The sequence below is a fragment of the Alligator sinensis genome, unplaced genomic scaffold (genome assembly GCF_000455745.1).
Source record: "Alligator sinensis unplaced genomic scaffold, ASM45574v1 scaffold406_1, whole genome shotgun sequence".
Taxonomy (NCBI): domain Eukaryota; kingdom Metazoa; phylum Chordata; order Crocodylia; family Alligatoridae; genus Alligator; species Alligator sinensis.
This window is the reverse complement of record NW_005842181.1, coordinates 714,354-734,512: the sequence shown is the minus strand read 5'-3', so window position 1 is coordinate 734,512 and position 20,159 is coordinate 714,354. Positions and strand designations below refer to the sequence as shown.

The 20,159-nt window shown below is 45.9% G+C and overlaps 1 protein-coding gene across 3 annotated transcripts in view; it reads right to left on the bottom strand.

Moving 5' to 3' along the window:
- The window catches only part of STARD13 (StAR related lipid transfer domain containing 13), a 499,481-nt gene that overhangs the window by 433,880 nt on the left and 45,442 nt on the right, over positions 1-20,159 (bottom strand). The window contains exon 2 of one of the 3 annotated variants that reach the window (XM_025207090.1): positions 6,490-6,545. The exons of the other annotated variants lie outside the window; for them this stretch is intronic. The gene's annotated coding sequence lies outside the window, so the exon portion shown is untranslated. The remainder of the gene's footprint in view (positions 1-6,489; positions 6,546-20,159) is intronic. 3 annotated transcript variants of the gene reach the window in all.

The following is a 20,159-nucleotide window of genomic DNA, read 5'->3' as shown; positions in this document are numbered from 1 at the left end:
TCAGTACCATGCGCTCTAGTTTGTGGATCTGAGTTGGGTTTAGGTGGAAATTAGGCACAGAGTTGCTCAGATTGAAGCAGTTCTGGGCATAGACAGATTGCAGAATTGCAAGGGTTTAGGAAACTCTCAAGGCAGGCCAGGTTGCTGCTTAATGAGTTTTAAGCACTTTCAGGGTTTAGGCAGCTGCTGAATACCATTTGGGGGGGTCACAGTTTTGACCTTATGTACCTAAAGTCTGCCTATATCTTGGTTTAGGCACCTTACTTATATCTGGCCCCATGTCTCGTACTGAAATTTACTTGTAGCCCTCTATACCTCTTACTTATTTTTGCTCTGGGTCACAACCATCTCAAGTGGAGCATGGCTCTGGCCAGCCAGGCTCCGGGTTTGGGCAGTGCACGCTACCACTGCATGTACCACTCTGCTTTTGTTTTCCACGGGTCAAAAAAACCCTCCATGCTGCTCCCCTGCAGGGCACAGACTAACTGACATGGCCATTTTGTCAAAAGTGGTTCCTTTCAAAAACAACAGCAGAACATGGGATAGGGTGCATTGCTCATTGATCAGCATTAAAGGATATTGCCTAAGCATGATACTCCCTAACCCCCCGCCCACACACACATTAAGATGGGGACTCAGGAGGCTGGTAGGAGACACTGGAGCCCCCACTCAGGCTACTTTGCACTGGGACAGCCTGTATGCCCAGCCTGGTTGGGGCCAGGACCTGGTGAAAGTTTCAGCTCACCAGAGTTACCCCTCGTTAATCAACATGTAACCCAGGCGGTACTCCAAGAGGTACCCCCTCTCCAATTGAAGGGATCAAAGCAGGTGCTCAAGCGCTGTGGGAGGTGTAGGGACCCTCCTCCCCCTATAGAGCAGAGCCAGATCACTAATGGGGTCTTAACCTTGTACCTTTTAATGAGAGAAGAGTATGGGGAACATAACCAGTATAAACCAGGGGGTACAGGGGACACTACAATGCCCCGATGGGACAGGATTCAACAAAGGTTAGACACTTACAATCATAGACATATTCATCCAGTTGACAAAAGACAGGGTTAACAAAATATAAAACACAAACAGCAGAACAAACAATACTGGTTGGCGAAATATAAAAGGCACAAAATACAAAACGTCAAAGAACAAGGAATATAGGGCCTAGGTACCTGGAGGTGGGGGAAAGAGGGAAAATACAATGGCCCCTTTCCACTGCAACAAGAATTTCTCCTTGTCACTTCACTCACCCCAGCTGGGACTTAAACTCTAATCTCCCACTTGACAAGCAGAAACTCTACCACACAGCCACCACTAGTGCTCAGGCTACTTCCAGCTGCTAGGGGTCTTGACCTTCCAGGAGCTCCGACCTCACATCGAGCTTCCTGGCCTCTTTCTGGAGGAGCTGGAACCAGAGCTGGGAACCTCTCAGGTCACTGCTCAGATCCTTGCTGGAGCTGGGAACCTCTCCTGCTGGCCACAGCCTCTCATAGGGGATCCTGGAGCCCAGCAGGGAGTCTCTCCTGCCGGCCGCATACCGTGCTGCTCAGGGTCCAACTGCTGCCTGCAGGTCCCGCTCCTTCAGATCCTTCTGGGGCAACTGCTCCCACCCCGCTGGCCTAGCTCTTTGCCAGTTCTTTGAAGCTCCTTCCTTGTGGTCCCCCACTGGCCTCTCCTGAGTCAGCTGCGCTGCCCCTTTTATCCCCCTCCAGGTGACCCAAGGGGCCAATCAGGGGACATGGAGGGTGAGGAAAGGGGATCCCAAACCCTTCAATCATTTTTTACCCTTTCAAAACCCCTGGGCTAAATCACTACCAGCCAGCCCGTCACAAACATTTCTCAAGATACCTTGCCAAGTTCACTGCCAGCTCTAGGGACCTTTTCAGTGCCATTTCTTTCCCCATACCTGAGGCAGCTTGTGGGATCTGGGCAGTAGAGCTATCACCCATCCTCTTACCCCAGGACAGGGACACAGGGGGCTGGGAGGGGACCCTGCAGTCCCACTTCAGCACCCTTGAACTAAGTCAGCTGGCTGGCCTCAGCTTGAGAGGCTAAGTAGCAAAGCTATCTCCTGCCCACCACCCAGCACAGGATGTAGAGGGATCCTGCCCTCCACTCTCCCTATCCAGGCAAGGATTTAACCCCTCACCACCACCCCCCGCAAGCTCTCATTAACTCACTCTCCCCCTCCGCCTCTCAACACTGCTTCCCTAACATGCTACTCCCTGCCCATGCTGGGAAAAAGCACAGGAGACAATGAATTTGTCCGTCAACATCTTAAGGGATGTTGACGGACAAATTCATCCCTTAAGGGATGAAAATGAATAAATGATGATGAATGTTGTCCGTCAACATCTTAAGGGATAGCCAGCACGGGTTTGTTGCGGGTAGGTCTTGCTTGGCCAATCTCATTTCCTTCTACGACCAGGTGACCTATCACCTGGACAAGGGAGAAGAGATTGTTGTCATATATCTTGACTTCAAAAAAGCCTTCGATCTGGTGTCCCATGATCGCCTCTTGGAGAAACTGGCCAATTGTTGCCTTGGGTCCTCCACGATCCACTGGCTGGAAAATTGGCTCCGGGGTCGGACCCAGAGGGTAGTAATTGATGGAAGTCACTCATCGTGGTGTCCCGTGACCAGTGGGGTCCCCCAAGGTTCTGCCCTTGGACCCATACTGTTCAACATCTTCATTAATGATGTGGACACTGGAGTCAGAAGCGGACTGGCCAAGTTCGCCGATGACACCAAACTTTGGGGCAAAGCATCCACACCAGAAGACAGGCAGGTGATCCAGGCTGACCTGGACAGGCTCAGCAAGTGGGCGGACGAGAATCTGATGGTGTTCAACGCCGATAAATGCAAGGTTCTCCACCTTGGGAAAAAAAACCCGCAGCATCCTTATAGGCTCGGCAGTGCTATGTTGGCTAGCACTATGGAAGAAAGAGACTTGGGGGTCATCTTTGACCACAAGATGAACATGAGCCTGCAATGTGATGCGGCGGCTAGTAAAGTGACCAAAACGCTGGCTTGCATCCATAGATGCTTCTCAAGCAAATCCCGGGACGTCATTCTCCCCCTGTACTCGGCCTTAGTGAGGCCGCAGCTGGAGTACTGTGTCCAGTTTTGGGCTCCACAATTCAAAAAGGATGTGGAGAAGCTTGAGAGAGTCCAGAGAAGAGCCACACGCATGATCAGAGGTCAGGAAAGCAGACCCTACGATGACAGGCTGAGAGCCCTGGGGCTCTTTAGCCTGGAAAAGCGCAGGCTCAGGGGTGATCTGATGGCCACCTATAAGTTTATCAGGGGTGACCACCAGTATCTGGGGGAACGTTTGTTCACCAGAGCGCCCCAAGGGATGACGAGGTCGAATGGTCACAAACTACTTCAAGATCGTTTCAGGCTGGACATAAGGAAGAATTTCTTTACTGTCCGAGCCCCCAAGGTCTGGAACAGCCTGCCACCGGAGGTGGTTCAAGCGCCTTCATTGAACACCTTCAAGATGAAACTGGATGCTTATCTTGCTGGGATCCTATGAACCCGGCTGACTTCCTGCCCTTTGGGCAGGGGGCTGGACTCGATGATCTTCCGAGGTCCCTTCCAGCCCTAATGTCTATGAAATCTATGAAATTTAGCTGACAGTTTTTAATGGGATAGAATACTTTAGAAACATACAAAATGGGTTTGGCAACAAACACAGAAAACTGAAGCACAACCCCTTGCACATCTATTTCCCCCACCATCCACTCTGAACAACCAAAGGGTGCACCAAGCAAAGTCAGTCTCACAGCTCTTTGAGCAGTTCCCACCATGCTCTGTGTTGAGTTGTCTCAGACCCCCTGCCGGTAGAGGGGAGGAGGTGCATTCAGCCACTCCTCAGCTGCTTTGAAAGGGTGATATGTGAACACAGCAGACATGCAAGTTCTCTTGTGGGCCATGATGCTACACAAGCAGAGCTGAAATAACTGCAGCATCTATTTCTAGCCTTAGATTTAACAAAGCACTTCATTTGTAACCTAGGGGCTGCTCACCTCATACAGAACATGGCAGTCAACTATACCAAAACCTATAGAAATACATACTTTGGTATATATGTATTTCATTAAAATGCAAGTTTTGGAGTCTGGTTGTTTCCAAATTTAACCTACCCACCATCATTCAAACAACAGCATTTAAGTGCCAACAGCTTTCACAGATCTATTATTATATATTAATTTACCACTGAGACAAATTATCTGCATCCTGTCTGTGGCACCTACACAATGGGTTGCATTAGCATAAGAGATATTCTTTACATGAGAGCCCTGCAGTTGAAAGTCATTAATCTGGTACTGACACCAAATCAGGGCAAAATTAATTAATTTCCTCCCCTGAGATATGGGAAAAAACCCTACTTGCATGGTTTCAGGTTCTCACCTAGCTCTAGAAGTACCAAGAATTCAGTTGCAGTCTTCATTCATTACAAATCCCAGTGTATACATTTTTTAATTGTACATGCACATTTATATACACTCTCTATTACAGGATATAACTAAGCCATTATAAAACATATCAGACTGAAGTTTTCGCATCCATTTGTCATTCTCAATAAGAATATTTTTTAACATTAGGAATAATGATCACTTAAGTTATTTTTAATTAACAAGAGAACAAGTAGATTTTTTGACAGTTTCATTAACTTTCTAGACAAACAAATTGTAAAAAAAATGTTCAGTTTAGAAAAATGCCTTTATTTTTTGTTGTTGCTAGTGAATGCTCCACAGACAGAAAGATTTTCAAAAGTAACTCTTGCTCCTCATAGTGAAATATCTTAAAGAGGTCTTATCTTGATTTAATTCTGTGGACCCTCCCTTTGAAAAAAATCAAGATTCTTTACGGTCTATCATGCTGGCCACCAAAATTGTTACTATGCCAAAGTATGTAACACTGAACTGTTTGGCTTCTGCGGCCCAAATCCAACTGCTCCTGGAAGCAGGTTTTAAGTGACATCTTGGGCTACTTACATGGATTTTAGATCTTACTCCTCCACATGCCCTTCCTTGCCCTTCTGAGCAGAAACTCAAAAGGGATCCCCAGCTACTTACGTTCTGTTATGATCTGACTCCACCTAGAAAGACACATCATTTCTGTGCCAGTCCCTAATAGGTTAGTCACAGAAAAACCAAAAATAACGGTTGTTTCACACTGGAGGTGGGCACTTTTCCAACTGTTAGCCTGATAACTTAGTATTCAGGACACCTGTCCAGAGAAGGAGATCCAGGTTCTAGGCCCTCCTCAAACAGAGAATTTGGGAATCTATATCTCTCACTTCCCAGCAAACTGCCCAAACCATCAGGCCATGGGTTAAGCATGGCCAAGGGAACAAATCATCCTCCCTGTTTAAGCTAACCTATAGGGCAACTAGGTGGAGCAGGTGTAAGGAGTTAGGAGGATAGCCACCCAGAATGAGTCTAGCTCTGTGGCACTGCTTTTGAAAGGATTCTGAACTCTGATAGTTGGAATTCCTCCAGCAGTATTTTCCTCAAAAGTATCTGTTTCTGGAGGAGTGATATTTACTTCTCTTTTCTGACACACACAGAACCTCTGGCACCGGTTGTGTGGAGTTTACACCACATTGAGATAGAGGTATGAGGTAGTTTAGACCTTACAGAGCTGGTTATCTGTCCACAGAGACTTAGGTAGGTATTGCTCCTTCAGCTGGGGGAGCTGCACACCCACCAGCAGGGGCACTGGCTGCGGGAGGCCCTAGCTGACCCATCCTCCTGCACTCCCTGCTCCAGCCCACCTGGCCCATCACCCACACACATCCTCCTGCACTCCCTGCTCCAGCCCACCTTGCCCATCACCCACACCCCCTCCCTGCCCCTTGCCAAGCCCCAGCACCACTATCAGGACATGCACGTGGTTGAAACAAAAAAACTATATTATCCTCACAACACTCACCCCCAACCCTCTCCCCTCCCCCTCAACAAACAGTGCCCCTCTACCATCCGTCCCAGGTACCAACAATAAAAAACCACAAACTATACAGAGAGCAGCCGAGTCCTGGGCCTGGGCTCTGGCTGGCCCCCTGGTGGCTGGGCAGGGCCAGGACTAAATTTCCTCCGTTAATGCAGAGTAACACATCTATACCTATGTTAATCTGCATTAACTAATCCCACTTAAATTTGATACTTGGTTACAAAAGGTATCAAGTTTAGGCTCACGTAGCCTAAAATCGCCATTTTAAAGCTGAATTAAGGGTGCACATGTGTAGACATGTGCCCCTAATGTGGCTTAAAGTGGGCTAATCCACATTAAATGACCATGTGTGGACACACCTAGTTCGATACAGCTTGCCAAAACAACAGGTGCCCTTTTAGACTGTACCTCATTCAGAGATGTCTACCAGTGCACAAAATTGACAGATAATGCTATTAGCTTCAGTGTAAGGTAAAAGCCAGCGTGACACTCAGGAAGCCGACAAACAAAGGTGAATTTACCCCAGGGACTCACTTGAGATAGCAAAGATTCAGTGATCAGAGAGGGGTCAAACATTTTCAAAAATTAACCTGCATGTAAAAGAAGGAACATGTTATTTAAAGTTTCAATAAAGCTTATTTTTTTCATATCTTTAAGAGACTAAAGTCTAAATCTGCAGTTTTTCCAGTCTTACCATTAGACTAGGGGTATGTCTAATCTTACTGGGCTGGAGACAGTGCTGTTTAGTATCTGGTATCGGTTAAGTAGAAATTGCGACTAACTTAGAGATATTAATGTAATTTAAGGTTCTGAGGATAAAAAGGAACTTCTAAAAGAAGTGATAAGGGAGGACGGGAATCATTCAGACAATATGTTTATGATGTTTAATATGAAAATATTTCTATGTTACTGCATGCAAATACAATACTGCAAACTTGTCTGATAGGTTATTAAGACAGCTTGAATGATACTATTTTCATACAGCAAATGCCAATTCATGCCCCACTGAAGAATGTTTCCTTGGAGTCTTGTGAAATCTTCAGAAAATTTTTCCATTAGCAGTGATTATAGCTAGTAACAAGAGAAATGCATGGGTGTCTTTTAAGGACAGAGACTCTCTGATCATAAGCCTCAAAGGAAGACTTTGTACACTGTGGGTACAAACAAGTACATTGTATTAAGTATTTTTATGTAACCCTTTGTGTTGGAACTAGAATTGCCTATAATCATTTTTGAGTGCTGTATCCTGATTCTGTAATGTTTGCTGTATGCATCCATTGAATTAATTCAACAACAGGGTATTCAGGAAATGAACCCAGGAAGTGGGAAATCGGCCTGGTTTTATGCCTTTCAGCAAACAAACTTTTGTTATTCTAATCATGATTTTCTCTAAGAGAGACCAGGAATACTGCTACTAACTACAACATGATCAGAAGAACAATACTAAGGCAGATTTGCTTACTTTAATAGGAAATGTGGTAGAATGCATAGATCAGACAAATTATAGATTACAGGCATGATAACAGCTTGCTAGCAATATATCACTGTTTAGGATGTTTTATTATGTTGTATCTGTGGTTGTACCAATTTAGTGTCATTTTATTCCTTCCCTGTCATCTAAGTGGCCAAGTTTTAGTCATCTATGAGGTATTTCAGCACTTACACACCCAGGGGAATTCTATTCCTGCACGTGTACCCCAGCACACATGGATGACTATGTAGGTATGCATACAGGGCATATGCAGTAACAGCAGGGGTATGTATGCATGTCCCTTGTGGACACATAGCACCCTTAGATGCAAAATGGAGCCAATTAAAACCCACAACTACCAGACTTAGACTCAGGAATAAAGAAGGACTTAGAGAAAGAAACTTCCCATCTTTTATGCCAAGAGCTGAGTGGCTACAGCACTCACCTGGGAAGCCAGAGAACCTGACACGGAGAGGGTCTCTGTTACTTCCCAACCCAGCACTGCAGCCACCCTAACATATTCAGTAGGAGTGTGCAAAGTGGGAAGTATTTGATTTTGATTCAGCCCAATTCAGGGGACAGTGATTCGATTTGCTGATTTGGATTGCTGTCCCGATTCGATTCGGCCAAATCTGAAAACTTGATTCTGATTTGAAGAATCAGCAATTTGGCCATAGACACAGCTTTATATGTTTTTTCTACATACCTCAAGATATCAGACATGGCTCATGAATGCTGAGATGGTGGGACAGATGGAGTGTCTTACGGGAATGCGGGGGGGGTCCCCCGCGCACTCAGTGGTGGACCCGGAAGTGGACCCCCACACACACCTCTCCAGCTCGGCGATCAGCTGTGGGGGGACCCTGAGTGCCCCCCCAAGGCCCAGGAGGCACCAGTTGCCAAGCTGGGGGGGAGGGGGTCCCCTGCACACTCCACGGCAGACTCGGAAGTGAACCAGAAGAACTTCTGGTCCATTTCCAGGTGGGTCACAAAGGGACCCCCCCATGCTCCAGTGGCACGTTCCATCCACCCTACCATCTCAGCATTCACAAGTCATGGTTTGAGGTATGTAGAAAAAACATATAAAGCTGTGTCTATGGCCGAATTGTTGAATCTCTCTGAATCGAATCGGAGGCTTCTGATTCAGTTCGGAGAGGTTAATGGGTCTCCTGATTCAATTTGGATTTGGAGATTCAGCCTCTGAATTGGGCCAAATCTCCTCCTAATTGAATTAGCAACCGAAGCTTCACACAGCCCTAATATCCAGTGCCATCTCTGGCACTCTTTTTGAAGCTGGCCCCCTAGGCAGCCATGAGAGGAAGGTATGTAGGTTCTCTGTGGAGCCGGGATGTGGCAAGCGAGCCAGAAGGTATGTGGCTCAGTGAGGGGGCTGCTGACCTGGCAGGAATGGGGACCTACATTCTATTAAAGCAGGGGGTACCAGTACAGCAGAAGCTTTACTTGCATTGCCTTCTATCCTTTTTTGCCCCAGTGACTCAGTGGTTCATCTTCAAAAATAGGACTAGGGAACAGATTGGATAGTTGCTTGGTGGTTAGAGCAATGTACATGGAAGTCAGAAAGACCCAATTTCAAAATGCTTGGAGTGAGAAAGGCTTAGAACCCAGATCTTCTGGCTTCTCAGATGAGTACCCTAGCTTTTGAAGGAAAGATGGGAGGTTGCTTGCCTCATGCCCAGTCTGCTCACCCAGAAAGGATGACCAGGAAGGGAAGAAAATGCCATTCTTGGTAGAAGAGTACCAAAAATTCTGTTAAGGTCACAATTAGAGATAGGTTGAAGTACATAAGAACTGACTCCAATATCAACAGGACCCCATTCAGACTGAAATCAAGCTCTACACATCTGTTTACTTAGATTCCCTCTTTCTTTTTTCAATCCTCAACATCCCATTCCCATTTCTCTTGCCTTTACCCCAGAAGCCCCTGGGCTGTATGCATTTCAAATACTCTAGTATACTAGAAATTATTCATTACACTGGGGGACACTAATAAATAAGCACGTGCAATCAATGGCACATTGCAGCCATGGAGAAGCTATCAGATCTGTTGCTTCCTCATCTAGAAAAGCAAATGGGAATAAAGATTGAAAGAAGAGGTTGAGAAGTACAATTTGAAGGAGAGTAACTGAGAGATTTTGGAGAAGGGTCATGTAGCCTGAAGTGAGATGTGATTTCTAGAAGTTAGAAAAATTAGTTGAATATTTTAGGCAACTAAGTACATGTTTGATTTAGGTGTATCACACATGATATGCCTATACAACTAGGACTGATACTTCAATTCTACTCTGTAATCAGATTTTGATTAGGAAATGGATGAGCTCATTTTCTATAAAATGATGCAGAGGCTGCCTATATACATGATCCTTGGCAGTCTAATTAGAACATGTCAAAGCAGACTTGATTAATCGAGTCTGCTATGCATTCTAGTTAGAACGCTCCAGCAGAGCATCAGCATCATGTGTATTAAGCCCCCGCATATTTTTAAATGACCATGGAGTGCTTTATCTAAACCTCATTGAATGAGGTTTAGATGAAGCATTCCACAGTCATTTTTAAATGCGTAGGGTCTTAATACATGTGATGCTGTAGCATTTTAATTAGAGTGGTTCTCCAGGAACTGCTTTAATTAAAATATCCCCCACACCCCATCCCTGAGCACCTGTATAGGTAGCTTTAGTTTCTATTAATCAAGGACTGCAAAAAACTGTAATATATAAAATCCCTAACAAGGTCGATCAAGGATCTGCCTGCACAGAGTTGAGGTGCTTTAGATGGATTTTATTTTGGGAGACACTGGCTGGGTGGAGGGAGTTGAAAAGAGAGAGCTCAGGTAAAGAAGCAGAATCTCAGAAACAAATTAAAGCCAGGCTAAACTGATTCAAATCAGAAGGCAGGCTGACAGAGCTTGAATCAGCACAGGTATCTGACTCTCAGGGAAACCTGCAGCCCACTAGACTTTTGAAAAAGTGCCAGTGCTATGAGCAGGAAAACTGCCTCTGGTTGCTCCTATGGTCAAGAAAGCAGGATTTTGTATATTCTTGTAAATAAACAATTGCAACAAAATACCAGAGTCCATCACCATTTGCTCTTCCTAACAGGAATAACTTCCAACCCAAGTCAGTCAAAACAGGTAAACTACACTTATTAAATATGAGAATAAAGTTTTTTAAAGTAGAAAATTTTAAAACAACGAAGGGTCTAAGAAGAGAACTGCATTCTGCAGTTGGCAAAATGAACCCTCCAACCAGCAAAAGCGGGAGGCTTATGGAGTAGCCTGGGCTTGCCCCCCACACTGTCAAAGCTTAGAGTCCTGTGCCAGTTGCACAGGTGCACTTGGGGCACCATGGCGATCAGCAGCAACAGGATGTAGTGGGTCGGGCACCCTTCAGTCTGTGCAAACAGCTTCTCGTGCAGCATAGCAGGGGCTCACTCAGAGCACAGTGCTGGCATGAGGGGAAGGGGGAGGCTTTGAGGGAAGGGCAGTGGGGCAGCCTGCTCCACATCCCAGTCATCTGGGAGCTATGTGCACCACACATCTGGGTGCTGTGGGCTGGGTGGCAGCACAGGAGAGCAATGGGCCTGCAGGAGGAGCGGGGTAGGCCATAGGAGGGAGGGGAAAGTGGGGCTCAGCTTTATGTGAGGGGAATAAAACCTTGTTCTTCTGAGACGAGTTCAGTGAGTGCAGTGCTCAGGCGTTGGTTAAAGTGGGCCTGGCGGGGTTCCAGCTAGTTAGTGTAGGGCTGCATGAGCCAGGGCGTGAGTGGGTAGGCGGGGCTCCCAATGAGGAGGGGCAGGACCAACACGGCACCCAGCTGCAGGGCCAGCACCCCTAGCAAGAAGCAGCAACTCTGCACCAGGGCTGGCAGGGTGGAGTTCCTGAAGATGTGGTCATCGTGGGCACTGCCTGCCCAACCAGAACTCATGTGTGTGAAGGCATCACAGTGGTACACAAAGGCATGAAGCACCATGGAGTGAAAACCCCTCTGGCTGTCATAGGGACAGTCACCATTGGGTGGGCAGGTGACTGGGATGTGGGTCCCATCCAGGGACCAGATACATTGGGGGATCCCAAGCCATGGAACCCCATCGCCATTGCCAGGGGGTCGTGCACATGGAGCATGGTGTGGCACATCCTGGAAGGTACTGCAAAACTCCAGGATGGCCTCCCCAGCAGTGACCTTGCCCACCCCAAAGAGATGGTCCACATAGTGGAGTCTGGTGGGCGTGAGCAGCTTGAGCAGGGCAAGGGCCAGCTGGGTATCTGTGAGGAGGGGGACAGAAATGGTGGTATCCTGCCGCTCCAGATGTGGCCAGAGCTGCTCCAGAAAGTCCCAGAAGGTGGCCTGGGTCATCCAGAACACCTCCAGCTATTGCTCATCATCCCAGGTGTGCTGGACAATGTGCAGCTAGCAATCCTGACTGGAACAGCAGGTCCAGAGGTGGCGGGGCTGGAGGCCTAGGAGGGGGAAAGAAGCCCCAGCAGTGATGTCCAGCAACCCACTGCTGGTGTCCCTGCTGGTGTCCAGACAGCCGGACAGGTGTGTAGTGGCAGTGGCCTTGGGATGGTGTGCTGTGGCTAGGCAAGTGGTCGCTGTGTGTGGGGAAACCGAGAGGGCCATGAGCTAATTGATGTTTGGCACAGTGGGCCAGCAGAGCCAGCGGTGGCCAGCAGGAACCCAGGGTGCTGGTCATCATTTCCAGGGGCAGGGGCTGCAGCAGCCGTGGTGCGAGGCGGCAAGGAGAGAGCTGCCATGTGCTACCCCTCCACTGTGCATGCTGCTCCTGACTAGGGAAGTGACTGGCCAGGGAGCAGAGAGTGGGGCTGCCTTTTCAAGAAGGCTGTCAGCTGCTAGAAGCTGCAGCCAGAGCCTGGAGCTCTCCCCAGTGTCACTAGGGGCTCATTGCAGAGCCACAGGAAGTGGCACCAGTTTGGTGCTAGGTGCAGCAAATTTGCTGCCAAGTCTCTGCATGTGTAGACACCTGCCTAGGAGTATTTACTCACAAGGCAGGTGAGTTTACTTCAGTTTACTTGCAAGTAAACTGATTTGGGATCAAATGCATGTATAGATGCACCCACAAAGTAGTTAGAGAAGTGGTCGCATCAAATGCATGTGTAGATGCATCTAGAGAGTAGTTAGCGAAGTGGTTGCATTAGGGTGGATTCCTCCTGCAGCAAGAGCAAAATTAACAATTGACTCCCCACAGATTAGAATTATAGTCACCCAAATAAATAAATAAAATAAAACACGTTCAACATCCTCCTCTCCCTCTTAAACAACCCCTTCTTCCAAAGCCAGTGTAGAAAATAGGACTCTATCTTATCTCTACTGTTCACTACTATGTATGTTATGACAGACATGCACATAGAAAAATGAGTTTTGCTGTTGTTGAAGAAAAGAAGGAGACAGCAAAAAGAGAAACTAACATCCTGACATAAAGCACATTTCTCCTCTAGACAGTGAAATTGTTGAAATTCCTTTTCAGTAGCAACTTTAATGTAGTGAGGTAGCCAATAAAAATATAGAAATCTTTAACTAAAGATTCTGGAAATTCAGAAATGAAGAAGATATGTTGTGAAGATGACTCAGGGTGTTAGGCTTAGCTGGCGTATATAAACAACATCGGTGTTAAGGGGAGTTGGGTATTTGTCTGTGCCAGAGGGTTATTACAACAATATAATTGCTTTAGCCCCAAATGCTACACTCTTAACAACGCTGCACTTACTGATAAGGGAGCACCAGGCTAAATCAGAGAAGACCTGGGACTCTGCCCAGAAATGAATCATATAAGCCACTCTCATAGCACCTTCTGTCAATGTACTAAAAGCATCAGATTGCAGCTGCAGTCTGCGGTTTAGAAAAAGCTGGCCGTAGGCATGTTTTTGCTATTATGTCAATCTATCCAAAGGATCAAAATGCATTTAATTCTAGCTGGATGGAGGTTTAAAACCAGCTCTTGCGTTTTCAATATAAATTTCTTGAGATTCACTTTTCCTCCAAAAAGCAAAGCAAAACAAAAAACCCTCAGAAAACCTAAGCCAAAACAAAAGAAAACCTCACAGGAAGATGTTACAAAATATGAGTGTGAAGGATTAATTCTCCTCTCATGTACACTATACTTCACTATTCAGTAGAGTTGTGTCAATGTCACAGCAATATTAATACTAGAGGTTTCAAACATATGGCCCGCAGGCCAAATCCAGCCTGCAGAGCTGCTCTATCCAGCCTACTGGGCTACTGGCAGCTACCAGAAGTTGGGGCTGTGGCTAGGGGGGCTTGCCACAGAATCTAGGGCCACTGTGCTCAGGTGGACATGGCTCTTAGTGGCAGGAGGGCGAGCAAGGACTGTGCTGATACAGCCTCACTTGCCCTGAGGCTTCTTGCCTTACTGCTGCAGGCCCTCCTGCTGTCAAAGTTGCTGTCGCCACTAGTGCCTCACCTCCCCACCAGTACTGCCAGTCCCACCACAGCCACCCCATGCCCCAGGCCAAATCCAGCTCATGAGGAAGCCTGAGGTCTGGATGCAGCCTGGTGTATGGGATAAATTGACACCCCTGATTTATGGCATACTCAGGTGAAGATGAACGGTATTCATTTTATTAGTTTCCACAGATGCATTAAAAAGTCAGTCCCTGCCCCAACAGATTAAAATGTATACATGTGACATGCAAAACAAGTGGAAAAAAAGACAAAGGGTGATAGAATAAACAGTGAAATATTTCTGTTTAGGAGTTTTGCTGGACAAACAGTAGGGGAATTTGTAACTATAGTTGGATCACAAAGTCAGTAAAACAGGCATATCGTGGCTCAACTCAGGGTGGTGGGGGGAAGCATTGGATTACTCTTTGTTTAGGCAACTTAAAATCACTTGGAACCAAAATTTATGATCAGAAAAACAATCAAGGAAGACACGGTGTAGAACATTTCAAACTGGAAGACAGGTTAGCTGATGGTCATACTTGCACTATATTCAAACATTTCTGGCTTAGTGAAGATTTGGGTTGTTTCATTCTCTGAAGCAGTTTACCCACTCAAAATAAGTATTTTAATAGTGCAGATGCATTAAGTGTTCTGCTGAGTACTTAGTATGTCATCATTCTTTCTTCTGTCTGACTTAACCAATGTTCTCAGTCTGGCATGTTTAAAATTAATGGACAGTTTATTCACAGCCAAGAAATTCATTAAAATGCATTCTTTCCAGTGACATCAATCCAGACTACTAAAGACCATTTTCAAGATTTGTCCTGCCTTTTCCTGTAGTACCATAAAGTATTAAGATAATAAATACTGTATTCACAGTCGTGGGGCAAAGGTCCCTGAGGAAAGCAAGGTCATACAGATTTGTACATAGTGTTCAGGACAATTCAACAGCTTCCTCCCACCTTGACATGAACTACAAAAAGCTTCTGGAATTAAATTTTATATGAGCCTTAGAGGAAAAGCCTTAAGAGTTTTTCATATCACTTTTATTCATGTTGTTAGAAACCTGAGATGCTTCATTTAATAAGTACGACTTTTAAAAAAATGATTAAAAACATATACTGAACTATGCATTTGCTAAGAAACAGAGAAAGCATCCCAAATCAGAAAGTCAATTTCTTGGGTGCTTGTACATGTGAGGGAGTTTAGTCCTTAGGGTTGCATTCTTCGCCCCCTAAATTGAAATGGTGGGTTTTTAACTGAAACCCACCATTTCAATTTAGGGGTTTCCATGACTGCTACAGCAAGGGTCCTGAACCTTTTTCTTCTTTTTTTTTCAGCTGAGCTTACCCACGGCTGGGGGGCAAGCTGCTGGGGGGCCAAGTGGCCCCTGAGCTGTAGGGGGCCCCAGTCCTTCCCACTGCGGAGACAACAACCCCCAAGTGCCTCCCAGGTGGGCTGCTAGTGGGCTGGGTGCTGCCCCAGCTCAGAGGCAGCACTGGACCCGATCCTGACCCCAAAGTGGGGCAACACCCAGCCTGCTAGCAGCCCATCTGGGAGGTCCCTTGGGTGGGGAAGAGGGGGACACTGCCGATGTGGACGTAGGATGTAGTTTAGTTTGCAATTATGCAAATTAATTTAAAACCCCCAAATCTCCTGCCCGTGTACAGTATGATGCCATTAAGCCACACAAAGTGATATTTTCATCACGTATATATGGTAATGGCATCACGTGTACAAGCACCCCTTGAGACTAATGCTGAAAGGTTGGATGAACATAGAGCTATGCTTGGATTTGGCAAAATGAAGATATGCAAAATCACAAACAAAGCTTCAATTAAGTTACAACAGGGTTGAATCCTATCCATGAAGCCAACTAAATAATATTTTCAATGATTGTAGTCTTATCAACACTTAAAAGGTTTTGACAATATAGCTATACCAGGATAGCAAACCCCCTCTTAGTAGAGAATCATATTTTGCTAGCATAGAAAGAACAGAATCCCATTTCACCTTACATACCCACACCGGACATACCCAACTGTGTAACTGCCATTTTTTGGAAAGTGCACACAGTTTAGGATCCTATTCCACATTCGTTGTAGATGCACAAGTTTCCACACTGCTACTGAGCATGCATAGTAGGCTGCACTCTGGCCAGGCAAGTACATGGTTCTGTACATGTATATCTGAGTGTAAGTCCCCAAATTGTAGTCTTGCAAAAATGAGTTGAAGAGAGATGTAGGCTAAAACTTTCTCTAGGTGAAATGGGGCCAGGGGAGGGTTCAGGATCTATAACCTGGTCTCCTGTTTCCTTCCTCCTTCCTCCTCCATTTAACAGCTGTTAATCATGGGTTTTTGCCTGGCTAAATTTTAGGACCTATTCTCATTCAGGTATGCTTTTATGAAGCTATCTACCTGCCAAACCAGCACTCAGCTTAATATGAGTACTTAGTAGCCATGGGATACTTGTGCATCCATACTATACATGGGCCAGAATTGAAAATTGCAGCTAAGTACCAAAAATCCCAGTTACCTGGCTGGGTAAATGCCATTTGGGTGCATAAAGTGAAATTCTTTCCTCATTAAAACGTAAACCAGTTCCCTGAACAGAATAAGCCATACTGAAGTGGGGGGGTGGAAGGAAGGGGACACCACTTGTGTTTTTATAGCATTTCAGGTTTTTTGCTAGCATAACTATGTTGGTTAGGAGTACTTTTGTGAGAAAATCAAGCTATATCTTCTCTCTATTGGTCCTCTCCACAAAGAAAAAAGCTTAAACCCCTGAGAAGTTGTTTACAATGAATATTTGAACAGAACTAATACTTAGTTGATTGCAGAAGTTTGCCTTCTGTTTAGATTGATAAATCTTTGGATTGGCATTTACATTGCTGAGATTTTCAGATTGGTTTTGCCAAGATCTGCTAACATAGGTAGATGTTAATTAGCTGAGCTTTCATGGAGCCAGTAGGATTAGGACCCAGGGCAATGCAATGTGACTCCATTTTACCTCTTGCAGCATGATTTATAGAGAAAATGAGTTACCAAATTCACGGAAGTTTAGGGCTGGAAGGGACCATGTGAGATCATCAGGTCCAGCCCCCTGATCTGGGCATGAAAAACTGCTGGGGTCAAATAACTCCAGCAAGGTGTGTATCCAGTCTCCTTTTGTAGATCTCCACCATGACTCCACTGCAGTGCACACAGCAGCAGTAGCCCCCCTCCTCACCCCCCCATGCCCACGGACATACTTCGGCCCACCTGAGTGCTGGAAAGAGCCCAGTGCCACCACCTGCCCCAGCTGGCAGTGGTAGCCTGCTGTCATCCCATGCACAGATCTAGGGGCACACACCCCCTGGGAAGAGCCCAGCACAGCTGGAGAGCCCTCCCAGCAGTCACAGAGCAGCAAGAGGCATACCCCTCCAGACCCCACACCCACTGACAGTTCCCTCTGCTTTGCTCCCTGCTGCAGCCCCAGGACCGGCACCCCTCCCCCCACTCCTTCCCTAATCCCAGCCTCACTCCCTCCCTCACCACCATGGGAACCTATCCCTATTTGTTACACTGTAAAGTGGGTTCGCTTTATGAAAATTTGATTTATGTGACGTTCTGCGGGAATGCATGTACCACATAAATTGAGGGAAACCTGTACAATCTGAACCCTTTAAAGGATTGTGGTGCATCCAGAGGAGGGTGAAGGTTAAAATGTTATGTGGGACATTATTTTGCTAATCGTGGTAGCATTCATTATCGGGGGGAGGAGTTCAGAAACAAATTGGTTCATTTTTTGTGTAACAATCAGGCTGTGGTTCACAAGGGAATTGACAGTTGGATATGCCAGTGCAGATGGAGAGGTAAGTGAGAGCACTTATATTGTATTGCCATTTGTTTAATGTGCTTTTCTGTACAATGCACATTCTCAGCTTAAATAGGAGAACTGCTAGCCCTCTGGCTCCATCTTGGCTTCCAGAATCTTCCATCACTGGTCAAGCGATATCTGCAGGCAATGCCTCATTAGCTAGAGAGACAGAGAACACAGGATAAGACTGAACAAACATCCTGAGTATTCAAGTTGTGAAACTTAATTAGTTCCCATGAAGACTAGTAAAAAATTCCTTTGCTCAAAAGTTCTTCATGGCTTCATGGCTTAAAAAGCTGAGCTTGTTGGTTTACCAAAAAACAAAGCTACAGAAGGGTGACACACCTATCCAGAGGATTTCTAGTAAGGAAACTCCTAGAACAAATGTGGATAACCCATGGCGTGCCTGCCACAAGTGACAGTCATGGCAGTAACAAGGGCCAGGTTCAAATTTAGGGGTTTAAACACCAATTTTCTAAATCTGGCTCAGTCTGCAGTGTAACATAGAGATCTAAACTAGCCATAGCATCTTCTTTCTTGGCAAGCCTAAATTAGATTATGCTAATCTCCATATTATGGTATCTCAAATTTCTGTTTTAATTAACCTATATTTCTTGCTTAGTGATTACATGCTTGTTCTTAATATCTGAAAGTTCATGTTCTTTTTTCCCCTGGAGGCCTTTGGCAAGATCCCTGGAAACTTGAGTAGTAATGAAGTAATAGAAGTAGATGTTATTTACTTAGATTTTAAAAAGGCCTTTGACACAGTGTCACACCCAATTCTTATAAATAAACTAAACAGTTCCAATGTAGATTATCACACAGTCCAGTGGGTAGAAAATTGGCTTATGGGACGCACCCAGAGAGTGGTGGTGGATGGGTCATTTTCTACCTGGAGAAATGTGGGCAGTACAGTCCCCCAAGGCTCTGTCCTGGGACCGGTACTGTTCAATATAGATTCATAGAGTCATAGATTGTAGAGTCAGAAGGGACCACAATGGATCATCATGTCCGAACCCCTGTTCCTGGCAGGAAAGAGGACCGAGGTCAGATGACCCCAACCAGGTGACTATCTAGCCTCCTCTTGAAGACCTCCAAGCTAGGTGATAGCACCACCTCTCTTGGAAGCCCATTCCAGATCCTGGCCACCCTTACTGTGAAAAATTTCTTCCTAATATCTAACCTAAATCCACTCTCAACTAGTTTACACGTTATTCCTAGTCACTCCCTGGGGCGCCTTAGTAAACAGCGCTTCCCCTATTCCCCATTGACCTCCCCTAATAAATTTTATACGTGGCCACAAGATCTCACTCAGTTGTCTCTTGTGTTCTTTGATTATTTTCTCTAGCATTTTCCCAGGAATAGAAGTAAGACTGACTGGTCTAAAGTTACCCGGCTCATCCCTTCTCCCTTTCTTGAAAATGGGCGCCACATTGGCCCTTATCTTCTTTAGTGACTTGGACGAGGGAGTAGAAAGCACTCTGTCCATGTTTGCAGATGACACCAAGCTGGGGAGGGGGGAAAACAAACTAGAGGGGAGCGAATCCAGGTGGATTTGGACAGGCTGGGGAAGTGGATGGAACAGAATAGGATGCAGTTTAATAAAAATAATTGCCATGTGTTGCACCTAGGGAGGAAGAATCATCAACACACCTGTAACCTGGGAGGTACCACTCTAATTAGCACAACAGCAGAGCGGGATCTCAGAGTCAACTCCAAAATGAACATGAGTCACCAGTGTAATGAAGCAATAAGTAAAGCTAACCGTACTCTTTCTTGTATAAGTAGGTGCGTCACAAACTGGTCTAAGGAAGTGATAATTCCCCTCTATGCAGCATTGGTCAGGCCGCAACTGGAGTACTGCATCCAGTTTTGGGCGCCACACTTCAAGAGGGATGTAGAAAATCTGGAAAGGGTTCAGAGAGGGGCCACCCATCTGGTTAAAGGCCTACAGGAAAAACCCTACGAGGATTGATTAAGGGACCTGAATCTCTTCAGCCTCCGCAAGAGAAGGCTGAGAGGTGATCTTGTGGCTGTCTACAAACTCATGGGGGGGCACAGCAGGAAATAGGGGATATAATGTTTACCAGGGCGCCCATTGGGGTAACTAGAAGCAATGGCCACAAACTGAAGGAGAGCAAATTTAGATTGGACATCAGGAAAAAAATTTTTACCGTGAGGGTTGCCAAAATATGGAATACACTTCTAAGAGAGGTGGTGCTGTCCCTTCCTTGGAGGTATTTAAGAGGAGTTTGGACAAACACCTGGCTGGGGTCATCTGACCCCAGCACTCATTCCTGCCCAGGGCAGGGGGTCGGACTCGATGATCTAATAGGTCCCTTCCGACCCTAAAATCTATTAAATCTATGAAGTGCTCTACCAAGCTGTTTCCAAAACTGCATCTCTCTTTCTCTGCAACACCCCCTCCTCCCCCCCT